Raw genomic sequence first — 17,283 nt, 5'->3', positions numbered from 1 at the left:
CCATACACAATTGCTGAGACACTAGTGAAAGACTGCATCAAAGAAGTTTGCTTGGAAATGTTGGGTGAATCTGCAGCAAAAAAGGTAGCTCAAGTACCACTTTCCAATGACACCATAGCTCGACGTATTCAGGAACTGGCTAATGATATGGAAGATCAACTCATAGAACAAATAAAATTGGCAAAATATTTTTCATTACAACTTGATGAATGTAGAGATATTGCCAACCTGATAATCCTATTAGTCTATGTGAGGTTTGAGCATGATGATGATATAAAGGAAGAATTCTTTTTTTCAGCCTCTCTGCCTATAAACACAACTAGCTCAGAACTGTATGAAGCTGTGAAGAATTATGTTGTTGACAAATGTGGGTTGGAATTTATGTTTTGTGTAGGAGTATGCTCTGATGCTGCAGCTTCAATGACAGGAAAACATTCCAAAGTGATTACCCAGATCAAGGAACTTGCACCAGAATGTAAAACAACACATTTCTTCATTCATCAGGACAGTCTTGCTATGAAAAAAATATCAGCTGAACTTCATAGTGTGCTTACTGACATAGTAAAAATTGCGAATTATGTAAAATCTAATGCATTGAATTCAAGATTATTCTCCTTATTATGTGATAATATGGAAGTTGATCATAAGCAACTGTTATTGCATGCTGAGATACGGTGGTTGTCAAGGGGAAAAATTTTGTCAAGAATGTTTGAAATACGAAATGAACTCTTAATGTTTCTGCAAGGCAAGAAACCTGTTTGGTCTCAGCTTTTTAAAGATGTGAATTGGATAGCCAGACTTGCTTATTTGTCTGATATATTCAGTATTTTTAATGATCTTAATGCTTCTATGCAAGGAAAGAATACAACATGTTTTTCAATGGCAGATAAGATTGGAGGACAAAAACAAAAGTTAGAAAGTTGGAAAGACAGAGTATCTACAGATTTTTCCATAATTTAACAACATTCATAAATGAAGTAGGTCATGATCTTGATATTGCACATTTGCAAGAAGTTATCAGTGAACATCTTAGAAATTTGTTAGAATATCTTGAATTTTATTTTCCATCAAAAGAAGATCCACGCATAGGAAATTCATGGATCCAAAACCCATTTCTTTCCTCAAAAGATTGTTTAAATTTAACTATAACCCTCCATGATAAGTTGTTGAAACTGGCTACTGATGAAGGATTGAAAATAAAGTTTGAAAATACAGCATCACTTGCTTCATTTTGGATAAAAGTTAAAAATGAATATCCTGAGCTCGCTGAGATTGCTTTAAAGTCTCTTCTTTTATTCCCTTCAACATACCTCTGTGAAACAGGATTCTCTACTTTAAGTGTTATTAAAACAAAACATAGAAACAGTTTAAATATACATTATCCCTTGAGAGTAGCATTGTCATCAATTCAACCTAGATTAGACAAATTAACAAGCAAGAAACAAGCTCACTTATCACATTAAAAACTTTATTAATGTATATAGATGGTTATTCAAAATGTGCATACATTTAGTGTGAGGAATTTGCTATTGCACTTTAAACACTCTGTTTAGTTACAATTATGGAAGTATAAAGTTATGAGTAAAATATCAATTCTCTATATAATTTGTTTATATATACACTTTCAATGAGGAATTTGATTAATATTCATTTTTTTAATTTTTATAATTTTTTTCTTGTTATATTTGTTACACTTATTAAAATAATTTTGATTTTGTTTAATATTTAAAAATTCATCTTTTAGTTTATATGTTTTTTTATTATATTTCATTAGCATGTTAAGATTGTAGGACAACTTCAGGATAGGAAATGATTTCTTTGAAATGGCAGAGTAAATCAGTGAAGATTGAATTCAAGGGGTAGGATTAGAATTCAAATGCAAAGAATAAGGTCAGTAAGATGTTAAATTTGTTAAGCTGATCCAGAGGGTAGACTGGAAATCAATGTTAAATTCATTTTGTATATGCACTGTTACCTAGTGTGTTAGTAGGTGAGGTAGAGGAAACACTTATCTTGTAATTGTGTTAAAGCTTTGGATTTGTATTGGTGAATTCTGGTTTTATAAGTGTTGGGGATTGAGCCGTAGTGACAAATTTTTCAGGTTTTTAGACTTTGCTATTGTCTTCAAGGTGCTTGGGACAAAGTTAGGTATTATTACCATCTCAAGTACATCTAACAACCTCTATTGTTTAGAGGTGACTTGAAAAAATATCACACATTTCTGCTCTTATGTCTCTGTATATTCACTTCTGATTGAAAACAGACTATTAGCACAGGGCAGATTCTTTAGGTTAAAAGATAACAGTCTTGAAAATATGAACACATTTATATGTGCACATTTGCAAAAAGTTATCAGCAATCATCTTACAAATTTTCCAGAAAATGATAGTCTTTTCCTAGACAAGTATCAGCTTACAGTAAGTGCTTCTTTTCAAAGAAATGTAACAAAGCTAAAGAAGAGAAAGATATTTAAAGATATAAAATGTTATTAATAACAGCCTTTTGCTTGTAAAGTGGAAGAAACATTCTCATGAAGTTTTTAAATCTTGATTGAATTATGTGTTATTGTGTGTTACTTTTAATGAAATCGTATGACTTTCTCAAAAAAAAAAAAAGGTGATAATGGTGGATAGATTTAGAAAGTGATTTGACTCCTCTAACCCACAATTTATATGCCCTCTTTCCTATGTGATGAATCATTTGCCACTTGTTTTAGTGCTTAAATAAAGTATTGTGTTTTCAATGTAAAAGTTTTAAAAAGCAGCATGGCGATTTTATATTTATTTCTAAAGTAATCTATGGAGAAAATAGACCAAGAGAGACATTGAGAGTATATTTTAAAAGAGAATTAAATTCTCTTACTTTTTCTCTAAGAAGAAATATAAAGATTATCTGTGAGCAGAATTAGATTCACCTGGACAAGAGTTTTGGTGCAAAGTCTTTTCATATACTTTAATTAGTTACCTATTTTTTTCCTGGAAATGATACTGTTAGGAGGATAAATTGCGTTCTCTTTTTAGGCTATAGGGAAACTTGTCTTTCCTCTCTTCCCTCCTCTGTTTATTGTTTTACTATACATTCTTTTAAAAAATTCATCTTGGGGCTGGGGACGTGGCTCAAGCGGTAGTGTGCTCGCCTGGCATGCGCAGGGCGCTGGGTTCGATCCTCAGCACCACATAAAAATAAAGATGTTGTGTCCACTGAAAACTAAAAAATAAATATTAAAAAATAAAAAAATTCATCTTAATTGAAATATATGTCTAGATGACAAGATCTTACTGTATATTCTTTTTTTTTTTTTTTTGGCGGGGGAGGTTTACAGTCATTTTATTGTACAGAGAAACCAGGTATACAAGATGAGAGCAGATGATGGTTACCTTTCCAAGGGTGAAGCCTAAGCCTGGCTGGAAGCACACAAAACCCAGAATATCTCCTTTCTGATCCTAACCTATGTCACCTGACTCATGATGTGAGATTAGTGCTGCACAACCACAAGGAATGAAGGAAGAGGTCCAGCTGGGCAGAGGCAGCATCCCAAGAGGAGGCAATTACACAATCATGATGAGGATGCTAACAAAGTGCAGTTACCTACTCTCCACTATTCTTTACCAAGAAATAAAGGGTAAGGCATGAACAGAAAATTATGTTTTTCGTTTTAAAATAGATCCTGATAGGATGGGGTTCCTTGTTAATCAAGAATGGGATGAAAATCTAGGCTAATTATAGATCTTGTGTTAAAGAAAAGAACAACAATGATAAGAAAAGAATATTTTTTTCTTTTTTCTTAAATAAGACAGGACAAGCTTCTATTGTTTTCACTTCGGTGGCAACAGACTCATTGGTTTTTGTAAAGGACAATTTGTGCAATACAGTCTGTTGATAAGGATGCTCCATCATGGGGGGACAAATGTAATATTGACTCTTAATGACAGACTCAGACTCCAGTTGAAAGAAATGATGCACTCACCACTATCATCCTGCATGTGAATCTCACAACATGAGACACAGCTCATGCTAGATCCACAGAGGAACCACTTACAATTGCAATGTCATGACAGGTTTTTGGTGTTGTGACTTATACATGCAAACTCTTTCAAAAAAGTTGGAGGTAAAAGGATGGGGGAGGGCTGGGGATATTGCTCAATTGGTAAAGTGCTTGCCTCACATGCACAAGGCCCTGGGTTCAACCCCAAGCATCACAAGGTTAAAAAGAAGGACGGTAGAGAGTTTGGTTTAAAAACCACAGAGTTCTAGACACCAGCTATGGATGCCTCTGTTCTCTTTGACTATATGTTCTTTTTTGAGAAACACATCTAATCACTGAGTGTTATGAAATGTAGTTGAAAGAAATGATGCACTCACCACCATCATCCTGCATGTGAGTCTCACAACAGCAGGAACTGAGGACAGAAAAGTTTTCTTTGTTCTTGCACTGTGAAGTTACTTAGTGACCTGGTGAATGGCACATTGCTGGAGGTGACCCCTGTCAAGGAGATGCAGCCACCCTTTGTCATGTAGATGGAGAACTCCTTAGTCAGTCACTCTACCGGTTCAGACTTTAGGCCGGTGAAACACAACATGCTGATCTGGTCTGTGATGTGTTGCCAATTGTGGGAGTAGCCCTCCTTCTTGAGGTTGGCAACCAGCTGGGTCCGCATGCTGATGATGCCTTTCACTTCCTGCAGTCATTATTTTTGCAAATCCATTGAAGTCAGGATAATAGAAGTGATCCAGGGTCCATTGAGAGAAGAGTTGGAATATAAGGGATGGATCACAATCTTTAATTGTGATTCTACCCTTTTGGTTTCATCAGAATCTTTGCAGACTATGGTGAAGTCTCCCACATGCTTCCCACATAAGCCAATGTTCTTGTCATATAATTGGCAGAGACAAATATTAATGCCCTGTTCGAGGAAGTAGCACACAGCTCAGACATCCTTGGTACTATCACCACTGGCAAAGCCTTGGAAGTCATGTCAAAGATGGCAAGGAAATTATTTTTCTTTACCATAGATTCTATTTTCTTCAACTGCTCAGGATGAGGGTCCGTTCCAGTGGGATTGTGGGCACAGGCATGCAGGAGAAGAACACTGCTCTGGTATTTTTAAAATGTCTTTTATGGCGCCTGTGAAGTCAAAAGTGCAAGTCTTGGGGTCATAGTATTGATAGCATCCCTGAAAATGGGTGTGTGATTTCGCCAGGATGTTTTGGGTAGAAAGACAACTCAGCTGAACTTTAAAAAATCTTTCCAGAAAATTGGCTCTGACCCTTAAGGCCCCAGTTCCAGAAATAGTCTGCACGGTGACAAATCCGCCACTTTTCAACACCTCAGTGTTTTTACCCAGGGCTAGTTCTGCAGATATCTTAAAAATTCAGCCAGTTCACCAATGGATAGTTATTCCTTGTCCATATTTTTTGCAGCAATCTGGGCCTATGACCTTTTGGAGTCTAGGGAACACATAAGGCTTTCCATTATCATCCAGGTAGGCACCAACTACCAAGTTCATCTTTTTGCTGTTGGTGTCTCTCTTATTTAGTGACTCCAAAAATGGGAATTGGGGTCCCATTTCCCTATGGGCCTACCAAGAGCTGGCTCTGGCAGAAGCTGTGGCAGCAAGACCTGGCTGGGAGGCGCCAGCAGCCATAGAGAGGATGGTTGGCCAGAGTGCAGCAGGGCCATTGTGGATGGCAGGAAGGCAGTGGGTAGTACAAGACAGAACAGAGGGCAAATGACTGCTGGCACAGAGGCACAGCCTCTTACTCTATATTCTTAGCATGAATTTGATGACTAACAATTCTGGAGGTAACCTAATCCTTCTGTTCCTATTTCCAGTCTGTTTTAAAATGCATTCACACATCTACTATATGTGGTTATTCATACACTGAGAAGGTATATTTTCTTGGGTACTTATGGTTACCCTGTGCAATACTGTTTGCTTCTAGATATCATATGTGAATGTGCTAGGTTTCAAAATTGAATTTATGTATAACAGGATTTGTGTTGAACTTTTCCTATTACCCAGAGTATTACAACTTAGAGAGGGACCAAAGATGGTTGTATGAATTCAGCCTGACATAACTGCAGGCATTTTGACTGATACCCACCACGATTGCCACAGACAATCCTAGTCAGTTTTTCTTCCATAGTTTCCCAGCAAATTATAAATACACCAAACCCTTAGAGTGACACATAGAGATTTATAACTGGACTCTGGTGCCAGGAATTGTGCCTGACACTTTGATATTAGCTTAAGATAAACCAAATACATTCTGGCTTACATAAAGTTTTGTTTGTCTTAACCAATGTGTGTGTGTGTGTAATTCTGACCCAAATTTTTGTGGGGATTCATTTGGTCTTCTTGTTGCCCAGAACCATGCTTCTGTCAATATGTTCCTCAATAAATTGTACTCTGTGCAATTCTGGTCTTTTTTCTTCAGTTTCACAGTTCCTTGAGGCAGGTCTTCATACACTGGGACCAAATTGTTCCAGATCAACGGGTCAAGGAAAGTACTTAATATTATAAAGAAATCTGACAATAACTAGAACCAGAATCCCGCCTTCCACCTGTCTCCTCCCACCCCAGTTCCCAGACATAATTTGAAGAATGACTAAGAAATGGTAGAACTGGTCCCCCAAATCATGCTTTCTGCCCAAAGAATCACTTCTAGTGATTCAACATAGCAAGGCCCTGTCTCAAAAATAAAAAACAAACAACAACAAAAAAGAAGTTTATGATTATGCTGAAAGAATTTTTTTTTCTTAGAACTTAAGTGAAAATTAATTTCTGTCTGTAATCTATTTTGAATCTTTTGGGGGGAGGCAATTTTCCAAACTGACATTTTGCTATCTGGAAAAACCTCCTCTCTTAGTTAGCTGGAGGAACCAAAAGTGAATTCAGCATGAACAGGATACAGAGAAATACAGAGTTGTGGTAGTGGGGGTGGGGATGCAGGGTTGGGGTGGGAGGATGGCCAGAGGTGAGTATGCATAGGTGAACAGGAGCCAGTTAGAAAAGTGAACCAAGTTTAGCCATAATGCTTGAGGCACTGGAAATTCACTAAAGAGCTGATTAGTAAGAGGTGGTTTGAATTATAATTTTGCAGGATTTCTTTGGCTACAATAGGAAAAATAGACAGGAGTGTTGGAAGCAAGGAGAGCAAGAAGAATTTTGTAATGAAATAAATTAATGACACTGGTGTGAACTAGGGAAATGGTAGTATGGATTAAGGAAAGTAGATACAATTCAAAAGGTTTCATGTTCTAAAGAGGCCAGTTTGCCCCATTGGATATTGAAAAATATCAAGAAAACTTCATACAATGTTGCAACTGTATTTATATGTAAGAACAAAGGCTCAAGTTTTGCTAAAGGACATTTAAAAACAAAAACAAGTGAGAAAACTTGAAACATCAGATTAAAAAAAATTATACAGCTATAGTGTTTCAGATGGAGTGGTATTAAGACAGCAATAGACAAATCACTGGAACAGAATAGAGACCCCAGAAACAATCCATTGGCTGGATAGTACTTGGTATATAACAGAAATATTGCTTTTCAGTGGAGAAAAGGGAAAAAAATCATTATTTATTTGAAAGAAAATGAAATTGGATTTCTATATTCTAAATACATTAAAGACTTAACTATGAATGCAAAGTAAAAAAACTTTTTAAAGAAAATATCCCATATTCTTCCAGAATTCATTTTTTTATTTTGAAGAAGAAAAGATTTCTTATGCAAAAATACAAACCATAATAAATAAACATAGCTACATTAAAATTATCAATTTCTGTTTATAATTAGATACCATAAGATGTGAAAACATAAATAAAACATTTGTAACATATACTTGACATAGGATTATTTTACAGAATATAAAGAATGAATGCAAATCAATAAGAAAAAGACAAGCAACTAAATAGAAAAATTAGCAAAATTAGCACTTCAAAGAAGAAAGAAAACTGCATGGCCAATAGAATGTAAAAAGACACTTGAAATCATTTGTAATGACAGAAATACATATTTAATTCCAATGAAATACTGTTTTTAAACCCACAAGATTGGTGTAAATTAAAGTATCAGTGTCTGCAAGAATGTGGATCAACTAGAGCTCCCACACTGTACATTTCTTCCCCTCCCCTCCCCTCCCCTCCCCTCCTCTCCCCTCCCCTCCCCTCCCCTCCTCTCCCCTCCCCCTCCCCTCCTCTCCCCTCCCCTCCCCTCCCCTCCTCTCCCCTCCCCCTCCCCTCTTCTCCCCTCCCCCTCCCTTCCTCTCCTCTCCTTTGTTTTCTGATATGTATTCTTGCTATGCTGTATTGCCCAGGCTGGTCTTGGACTCCTGGGCTCATGCATCCTCCTGCCTCAGTATCCTGCATAGCTGAATATGCTACCATGCCCAGTCATAAGATTCTTTTCAAATTTTCCTACCCTTCATGAGATCACAGCTGACAGAGAGAGAGAGGGAGAGAGGGAGAGAGGGAAGAGAGAGAGAGAGAGAGAGAGAGAGAGAGAGAGAGAGAGAGAGAGAAACAGGGATAATATAATGTAGTGGGTACTTTTAAAGAAACACTATTTTTTGTTGTTGTTTTTTGTTACTGTGGATTGAACTAGAGGTGTTTAACCACTGAGTCACAGCCCCAATACTGCCCACAATTTTTTTTTTTTAAATTTTAAGAGAGGGTCTCACTAAGTTGCTTAGGACCTGGATAAATTACTGAGGCTGGCCTCAAACTTGTGATCTTCCTGTCTCAGCCTGGAGGATCTGCCTCAGTCACTGGGATTAAACTGCCCTGGCCATACTGTAAATTTTATGTGCATGTTGGTATTATCTAGTAAACAACAATGTTGTTGGTATTATCTAGTAAACAATAATTGAAATTTTGACATTACCTCTAACACTGTTAATGTACATGCCCTACATCTTACAATTCTACTTTTTAAATGCCAAGCACTTTAGGGGGCTAAGATTATTTGAATGTTTAATATCAATACTTACAAAACCCAAACTGAAAATAATCAAATGTCCATTCACAGGAGAATGTGTGAATAATTTGTATTATATTTGTTCAACGACTAAAATAACATAGTAAGAATGAAGGATTGTCAAAAAGTTTTGAAAGACCCCCAGACCCTCAAATCCCCCGTCCAAAAGAACTAGCGTCACACTGGCTGCAAAAGCAAGAGGCAAGTTTATTAATACACAGGCGCCTGTGGGTGCACAGCAAAACCTCAGCCGAAGCTTTGGTGAACTGGCACACCGGGCTTTGGGGTACAGATCTTTTATAGGGAAAAAGGAGTTGTTTTCCACCTAGCACAATAACAGGTGTTTTTGAATCCAGCATACACGTCACTTAAAGGGTAAACTTGTTTTTCACTATGATAAACTTGTTTTTCACTATGATAAACTTGTTTTTCACTATGATAAACTTATTTTTCACTATAGGTTCCCGAAAAACTCATTAATCTCATAGGTTTACATTTTGTTTCCTCCCTGTTCCCGCTTATGATCCCAGTTTGCTCAAGCATGTCCTGTGATGTGGGCAGGGTGCCCTTTCTAACAGGTCATGTGGTGAGCTCACCTGTTTACTGCATACTTTCTACTTTTCATAATCAAGCCTTAGGTTATGGGGCTGGGGTCTTTCAGTTTTTGGTGTGATGAAATGTTTTATACTTTGATTGTGGTGGTAGCTATATATACATATACATATTTAATATGTATGTATGTATGTATCTATATATGTTGAAACTTATGAAACTATAAATTTTATTTTTTAAATTTTTGGTACCAGAGATTTAACCCACAGACACTTTACCACGGAGCCACATCCCCAGCCCTTTTTATTAATTATTTATTGTTTATTTTTGAGACGGGTCTTGCTAAATTGCTTAGGACCTCACTAAAATGCTGAGGCTGGCTCTGGACTTGGGATTCTCCTGCCTCAGCCTCCTGAGTTGCTGGAATTACAGATATGCACCATGCCTGGCCAAACTAAATAATTTAAATCATGCATATTATTCTATGTAAATTATACTCAAAATTTGTTTTTCAAAATCAGTGACTTATAGTTATGCACACCAATGTCAATTAAATTTAAGTATATACCATTGAAGGAAGTTCAGATTGCAGAAGAATATGGGAGCATTCTTCCATTTACATTTAAAAGAATCTTCCATTTACATTGAAAAGAAACTTTAAATGGTGTGAAAAGTTAAACAACAAAAGTTAGAGATACAGTGTGGTAAAAACGTAAAGGAAAAGCCCACAAAACATGAACACAGGATTTTGGGCAGAAATTACCTCTGCTGGGTGAGAAAGGAAGGAGGAACTATGATTTTGGCAGATCCACTAAGGTCATATTCTGTTTCTTAACATGGATAATAAGTACAATGTTATTAAATTTATTGTTTCTTTTACTGCCTTGTGCATGTGTTATAAATATTCTTTTATATGATTTCAATGTTTAAAATATAAAAGAATTGGTTGAAAACCTAAATCTGACAGAAATTATGCCAAAGAAAGGACAAAAAAAAGAAAATTATGCAAAAATTGCAGTTATGAAGGAGAGATTAAGGATTTCCAATATCTTGAATATAAAGGATAATAATATTCTAGAACTGATAAATATTGAGTCTTTAAACTCAAGGAGCAAAACAAGACCAGAGCAAGATAAAACTAAATTTATATATAAACCCATCATAGTAAGAAAAAAGATATTAAAGCAACTGGAGATACCAAATTTTAACAAGTAACTTGGGGCAGTTTTTTTCAATAACAACAAGAGAATCCAGAAGAAGTGGAACAATATTTTCCAAAAGCTGAGAAAAAATACCACCCTAATATAGGTCACTCCACTGATCTCTGTGGGCTCAAGAATGACAATGGAATAAAATGCCTTCAAAACTCTGATGAGAACCTTTACTACCAATGAACTTGCACTGAGACAACTAAAAAGGAACATGATTAACAAAGTAGAGAATAAACCATGAAGGCAACACTGAGCCTAAGAAGGAATCAAAGGCAGAGAAGATAATGGACATGGAAAATCTAAACACACATTTACTGTAAAACAATGTGAGCAATCCTGTATAATTATTGGAGTAAAACACCAAAAAAAGGAGCTGGAAACCCTAAACAATAGAAAGTAAGCTGGGCTAAGCACAATGATGAGAATTTTTAAAAAGAGAACATAAACTATAAGGAACAAACCCAATTTTCTTTAACATTTATTCAATAATTGCACTTTACTATGATAAGTCCTAGTAGCAATTACTATTAAATCTTTGAACCTAGTAAGAGAGCTTCTTGCTTGTCTCAGCAAATAAACTAGCCAATAATTTGAATTGATGATGATGAGATGCGGATTATACCTAAACAAATAAAAAACATGACTTTAACGACATCTGATAAATGCCTTGTATATCTATGTAGTCATTGGAATATTAATATTTTCTAAACTACTTCCCTTCCTCATCATAAAGAATGACTTTATGTTTATCAAAAGCACCCATATGAATGTTATCTTTTTAAGTTTCTGTATTGTTACAACAGGCTCTTTTAAAAATTTAATTAATTAATTAATTTTAATTAGGTATACTGATCTCACTGCAAATGTCCTTGCTGCCTGCTATCAGAATGCTTGTACCTTCCCAAATTTCATAGCTTGAAACCTAATCCCCAAGGTGATGGTATTGGGAATCAGAGCCTTTGGAAGGTGATTAGGGCATGAGAAGAGGGTCCCTGAGTGGTTTAGCTGCATTAACCTTCTTTTACCATTGAAAGCACAACCAGAAGATGCCATTTGTGAACCAGGAAGCTGAATCTCATCAGACATAAAAATCTGCCTGCTCCTTGGTTTTCCCAGCCTCCAGAACTATAAGAAATAAACTTCTATTATTTATAAGCTACTCAGTCTATGGCATTTTGTTTTATCAGTCTGAGCAGACTAATAAGACATGCCCTATCAATCTATTCTCAACTCAGCAACCTGAGAGATCTTCTTAAAATATAGATTAGGTCCTGTCATACCTCTGTTCAAAATCCTCCCATGGTTTCCCATCTCATTCCAAGTAGAAACTGAAGACTTTAACCTTAAGCTTAGAAGACCTTATACTATCCATCCTTCCTTTCCCTGGTTTCTTTTTTTTCACTGCTTTGGTTTTCTCCAACAATCTTACAAATTTTTCTGTTTTCTCATTAGATTTAGAGTATCCATGAGAGGATGGGTTTTTAATTTATTTTGTTTGTTGTATCCCCATAGCTTAGAAAAGTTCTAGACATGTGATAACACTGAATTTGAAGAATAAAGGGATAAATAGGTGTCAATTCGGGAGCTCAGGAATGTATTAATTTTTATTGTAGTGAATGGTAATATTAATTCAACTTAGGATAATTTGCCTTATGAGATTTTTTTTTTTTCAAGAACAAATTGCCTTAATAATTCAAAAAAGATTGGATCATAAAGATGGTATTTAAAAAACTTTTTTAGTTGTAGATAAACACACAGTATCTTTATTTATTTTTATGGGGTGCCGAGGATCAAACCCAGTGTCTCACACATGCACGACAGTCATTTACCACTGAACTACAGCCCCAGCCCTAAGATGGTATTTCAAAAAGGTAAGTAAAAAAAATTCCTGTGGGATAGAAGGAATTAAAGGTTGGGCTGGGGATGTGGCTCAAGCGGTAGCGCGCTTGCCTGGCGTGCGTGCGGCCCGGTTAGATCCTCAGCACCACATACAAACAAAGATGTTGTGTCCGCCCAGAACTAAGAAAAAATAAATAAATATTAAAATTCTCTCTGTCCCTCTCACTCTCTCTTAAAAAAAAAAAAGGTTAACTCTTTGTTTCAAAATTAAGGTCATTGTTGCACTTTCTCAAAAATAAATTCTGGATATATTATTATTTAAATGTATTTTTTAATGCTAGGGCAAATTTATGTAAATGATAGATGAGAAAAATAACAAAGAATGATTCCCAATAGAATTACCATAAGAAACAAATTGTTGAATTTAACTCCATTGAAATTTCTTATGATATCAAAAATTATTAAACATAAGAATAAAATTAGTAATTGGGAAAATTTTTGAATACATACTAGATAAAATACTTCATCTATTATATTTATATAATATAAGTTTGGCAGTGGATTCTTTCAAATAAGAAGTATGTTAAAAAAAATCTACCCCCCAAAAAACAAGAATCCCAAATAGCAACTTCTTTTTGTTTCTTGGAAGGTTATAGCTATTGACATTAACCTTCCTAGAAATTAAACATGTATTAGTGGCTTTTTAATCTCTATTTTGAAAAGCTGTAATAATTTTTGCCGCCCCCCCCCCTTTGTGGTACTATATTTTAGTTTGTATATATCAAATAAGCAATAATTAAAATAACAATATAAAAAGAAATAAAAAAATCTAAAAGACAAAAAAGTAGCCCTGGATCTGTCTTAAAATAACAAACATCTGTTTCTCATTTGCAAGCCCCATTTTGGGTGAGGAACTGCTGATGTCAGCCTGAATTGTCTGGGCTTTTATGTAAGCCTCCTCATTCCAGACCAGCAGCTACCTGGTATGTTCTTCCTTTGGAATGCAGGAAGCAGAGGGCTGGAAAACTTTGCTATGATGCTTAAAATCTCAGCTCATAACCACACCCTCTATTATTCATGGCATTCCAGCGATCAAATCAAGTCACATTTCGGAGCACAATGTCAGTGAAGTGAGAAAGTACACCTCACCTAGAGGGAAGACATAGCAAAACAGAGGAAGACAAATTATGAGAAATAATATATCTAACACAGATAAAAACAGATATACTATTCCAGAAAATAAATACTAAGACTTGATGAAAATAAGGAGGAAATCTAATTGAGGAAATGTTTTTAAAACAATTTATTGCTATGTTTTACTAGTCAGATGAGGTAATTTATAAACAGAAATTTGTTGCTCATGATTCTGGAGGCTGAGAAGTCCAAGATCAAGGCAAGCAGATTCAATGTCTCGTGAGAATCTATTCCTCATAGATGGCACCTTCTATGTCTTCTTATGGTTGGGAGAGTATGCAAACTTTCTCAGGCTCTTTCATAAGGGCCCTAAGCCAACTGACAAGGGGAGAGGCCTCATAACTTAATCAATTCCAAAGCCCCATCTCTTAATACTGCCCCATTGGATATTAGTTTCAGCACATCAATTTGGAGGAAATACTAAGATTCAGACCATGATACACATGATAGTTGGAGAACCACTGTTATAGAGTAGAGCTTCTCAACTGTAATATGCATATGAATCGCCTGAGATTGTTAAAATGCATATTCTGATTCTGTTTGTTTGGAATTTCACATTTTTAACAAGCTCCAAGACGGTGCCAATGTTCCTTGTCCACAAGCCACACATTGAGTAGCAAGACTTCTTCAAGTCTGGCGGTGGGAAGGGAAATTGAAGTAGGACCAGGACAAGTAACAAAAGCTGCTGCAGCTCAACTGCATCTGAGGCAACTATTGGATCTATGAAAAGCTGTCAAGCAAGATCTCAGATGGGGAATGCATCTGGGTGTACTGAGGATTCAGATCAAAAGCACCTTGTTTTTACTCCTGTTGGTTAAACTGCAGTCTCTCTTTCTCTTCTTTTCCCACACAGATACCAAAAATAGATATATTGATTAGATTTCCATAGTACCAGCACTAGTCCAGTTAATCTTTGAAACATTGATATTCATGTTTTCAAAACTATGTCAAAAGCCACAAAATCTAACTTTTTCAACACAGAGAGATGAACACATAAAAGAAATTTTAAAAATACTCTGAGTTTTGCAAATAAGAAACAATACTGGTTGATAGTTGTGGTAGGCTATTAGTATCAGAACTATGTACCTCTTCCTGGGGCAAGATTACCATTCCCCACTGTCCCCCACTCCACAAATAGAAGGTTTGGCCCATAAATCTGAGCAGAGTTAATGCGTTACTTTTGGGCAGAAACTGTCTTTTCTCCCCACCCCCCACCCCGCAGGCAACCATTCTTTGGTTCACACAGGGGACAATTTGAAAGGTTATTTTTGTTGTTGTTGTTTTTGTTTTTGAAATTGTATTTGTGTGTGTGGCTGTGTGTGCGCGCGCGCATGCCCGTAGGGAAAACTTTAGAGTTATCCCAATTCTGAAAAATATTGCCTTCTCATATGATAGTTGACTTGAATAAGGCACCTAATCATTGGGATGATGAATGAAGAGAGGATGTTAAAAAGAAAATGATACTTTAGAGTTTTCTCAAGATTAAAAAAAAAAAATTCTGCAAAGAGCTACTTTCAAGGGAAGTGTTGGAAACTGAACGAGGGCGAATGCATCCCACTGCTGTTGCTCACAATTATTCACAAATTTCTGGCCCCAAAGACAGACGTCGCGAGTGTTCAGGACTCAAAAGACAGGATTCCTTTGCAGGCTATGGGAGCTTTCATGTGTTTTGTCTCAGAATCCCAAAATCCCCCTAGGACTCGTCAGTCAGTATCAAAAGCTACGGGGCAGGAGTCTAGGAAAGGAGGAGTGGAGAGAAATGAGAACCTCGGTGACCCTTTCCCGACCGGCGCAGAAAAAGAGCTGAGATTGGAAAAGCCTCAATGCCTGGAGTATCTCAATAGACGACTTCTTCAGTCATTTCAAAATTCTTCCGCTTGTATAATACATTATAAAGAAGAAATTGAAATCGGATACATAATAATAATTTAAAAAATATGCCTAAAATTTTTAAATAAACGAACGAAACCGTGGTTATTTGAAATTAAATAAATGTTGTTCTTTTGGAGGCCTTGGCCGTCTGGCTCCATGGCTTAGTTGGTTAAAGCGCCTGTCTTGTAAACAGGAGATCCTGGGTTCGAATCCCAGTGGGGCCTAGTTTTGCCGCGTTACTTTTAGTTCCATATCAACGTTACTTTATTTAACGTTGATAGTTGATAGCTCCTTCTTCCTCCTATTAAAACAAAACGAATCAAAAAAAAAAAAAAAAAAAAAAAAAAAAAAAAAAAAAAAAGGAATGGAGAAGCTAAGTGCATTTAGATCGTTTCTGAGCGACATTAACCTGCACCGACTCCCATTGGAGGTGCAGCAGGAGTCAAGGGCATGGCCCCATGGAGCACTTCCTGCTAGGGAATTCTGACAGTCCACTTGCTGGAAAGAATAGGGATTGTCCCATGCAGAAGAACGCGTAAAGGCTAATGTTGAGATTTCTCCGGGACTAAGATTTTGTGATTCAAGTAAAGCTTTAATAAACTCCTAAGCCAATGATTGATTATTATAAGAAGTTGGGCGTTTTGGAGGTAATTCTAGCGTTTCTGTGTTGACAAAGGAGCGCAATCTACCTTCTCCTATCCCCGTCGTTGAGGACGCCCATGACCATAATAATGTCGTGCTTTGGTTGTGCCTGCACAAAGTTTTCGGCTGTGTTTGTTGAATAAATAAATGAATGCTTGAATGGATGGTACCTCAGATTAGGATCGTATCTCCCTGTTTTCTACCCTCAGAGTCTTAGGCAAGCTTTCCTCTGCAAAGAACGAAAGGTCATTTATTCAGATGAATGTGTGTCTGATTTCAGACACTTTGTGGTCTTGATCATTGGGGACTAGCGGATCCTGAAGCGTGGTTTATAAAAGTCTCTTAAGTGATGGTTTTTAGTCTCTGCTCTGGTCATACATAATGATTGACTGGAAAGCTGGAGACTTGAGAGAGAAGGGTCCCTGAGTCTGGCAGCGCGGGGTAGGGTGAAATGTGTACGAACGCAGGAAGAGTCTCAAACTCCACCTTCGGAAAATCCCGGAAACATTCGGCGAGCTGAGCCCACCATTTGGCTCCACATGGAGCGGTCTCCTCCATCTCCTCCTCAGGTTCCCTGGCTGCAGAGGCAGAGAGAGTACATAATGGTCAGAGAATTCGCTTTTCTTTTAAATAATGGGAGTTTCCTTTTAAATAAAAATAACTCATTTTTAAATAATGATAGCATAATATTATAGTAACAACATAATGGTTCTTTTTAATTTTTTTGATATGTTGAAATAAAACAGCAACTCAGAATTAAGTACATAATTCAGTATGATTTCATTTCTGTACATTTAAAGACAAAATTTTCTATTGTTTGTGGATACACATATAGTTAGTAAAGCAGAAAATATGGACAAGAAGGATAAGAAACAATTACAGAATTAGCACCTGCTTTCACATAAGAGGCAGAGCTGTATCTTAATGTTCTAGTCCTTGAACAAAATTTGTCTTAGAAATAGAACTGAGCTTTTTGGTTTTGGTTTTGCTTTTGT

At 36.4% G+C, this 17,283-nt stretch overlaps 1 protein-coding gene and 1 pseudogene across 2 annotated transcripts in view; both read right to left on the bottom strand.

The window, feature by feature from the left end:
• The window catches only part of PGBD1 (piggyBac transposable element derived 1), a 340,888-nt gene that overhangs the window by 63,504 nt on the left and 260,101 nt on the right, over nucleotides 1-17,283 (bottom strand). The window lies entirely within an intron of this gene.
• On the bottom strand, nucleotides 4,156-5,680 carry LOC308649010 (aspartate aminotransferase, mitochondrial-like; annotated as a pseudogene). The gene has a single exon. The product of its transcript is annotated as an aspartate aminotransferase, mitochondrial-like (transcript).

This window comes from Spermophilus citellus (genome assembly GCF_964194105.1).
Source record: "Spermophilus citellus genome assembly, chromosome: 5".
Taxonomy (NCBI): Eukaryota; Metazoa; Chordata; class Mammalia; order Rodentia; family Sciuridae; genus Spermophilus; species Spermophilus citellus.
Note: the sequence above shows the minus strand (reverse complement) of the source record. Positions and strands in the feature narration are given on the sequence as shown.